The following is a 1429-nucleotide window of genomic DNA, read 5'->3' on the forward strand; positions in this document are numbered from 1 at the left end:
TGACATGACACATGATGATTGTGTCTTTATGCTATAAAGAGCTGTTGCAAATCAACAAGAAACTCTCAGAAGAGCCGGGTGCAGTGGCTCACGACTGTAAAACCAGCACTTTGAGAGGCCAAGGTAGGTGGGTCACCTGAGGTCAGGAGCTCAAGACTAGCCTGGCGAACGTGGTGAAACCCCATCTCTACTAAAAATACCAAAAAAAAAAAAAAATCAGCCTGGCATGGTGGCAGGGACTGTAGTCCCAGCTACTCGGGAGGCTGAGGCAGGAGAATGGCATGAACCCAGGAGGTGGAGCTTGCAGTGAGCCGAGATCACTCCACTGCACTCCAACCTGGGCACCGGAGCAAGACTCCGCCTCAAAAAAAAAAAAAAAAAAAAAGAATATGGAAATAATGCACAAAAGAAATGCAAATGGCCAGTGGCCACAATAAATTGTTCGACTTTTGTAATCAAATACAAACTGAGGTTGTGATGAGATACTATTTGTTTCCCTGGTAAAGCTGGCCAAAAGCTCTAAAATGGTGAGATCGATCAAGGAGTATAATAGCATTCCACTGTTGGTAGAAATACAAATTGGAACCATCTTTCTGGAAATCTCTTCTGCCTGTTTGTACGAAGAGCTTTATAAATGAACTATTCTTTTTTTTGTTTTTTGTTTTGTTTTGTTTTGTTTTTGTTTTTGTTTGTTTTTTGAGAGTCTCGCTGTGTCCCCCAGGCTGGAGCGCAGTGGCTCAATCTTGGCTCACTGCAAGCTCTGCCTCCCGGGTTCCCGCCATTCTCCTGCCTCAGCCTCCTGAGTAGCTGGGACTACAGGCGCCCGCCACCTCACCCGGCTAATTTTTTGTATTTTTAGTAGAGACGGGGTTTCACCGTGGTCTCAATCTCCTGACTTTGTGATCCACCCGCCTCGGCCTCCCAAAGTGCTGGGATTACAGGCGTGAGCCACCGCGCCCGGCCAAATGAACTATTCTTGACAGTATAATTCCACTTTGAAAAATGTCTTTAGGAGACCTCTGGCTAGGTAAAAACGTAAGACGTAATGTTTTTCATACCATTATGTAAAACAACTGGCACATACACACACATTCACACACACACACACACACACACACTCTCTCACACAAAATCGGTAACTAAGTATCTAAAAAACACATGGACCATGGGTGGCGTGTCACACGCCACAGTTCCAGCACTTTGGGAGGCCGAGGTGGGAAGATTGCTTGAGGCTAGGAGTTTGAGACCTGCTTGTGCAACATAAAATTAAGAAAAATTGAAATTACAAAAAATGTCAAAAACAAGTTAGCTAGTTATGGTTGTGTGGGCCTAGCTTGGGAGCCGGGGGTGGGAGGATGGCTTGAGCCCAGGAGGCTGCAGTGAGTAAGGCATGATCATGCCATTCCATTCCAGCCCGGGTGACAGAGTG

General features: G+C 46.0%; 1 protein-coding gene across 1 annotated transcript in view; it reads left to right on the forward strand.

Annotated features, from left to right (window-relative positions):
* The window catches only part of UHRF1 (ubiquitin-like with PHD and ring finger domains 1), a 79418-nt gene that overhangs the window by 65468 nt on the left and 12521 nt on the right, over positions 1 to 1429 (forward strand). The window lies entirely within an intron of this gene.

The sequence above is a fragment of the Mandrillus leucophaeus genome, unplaced genomic scaffold (genome assembly GCF_000951045.1).
Source record: "Mandrillus leucophaeus isolate KB7577 unplaced genomic scaffold, Mleu.le_1.0 Scaffold8, whole genome shotgun sequence".
NCBI lineage: Eukaryota > Metazoa > Chordata > Mammalia > Primates > Cercopithecidae > Mandrillus > Mandrillus leucophaeus.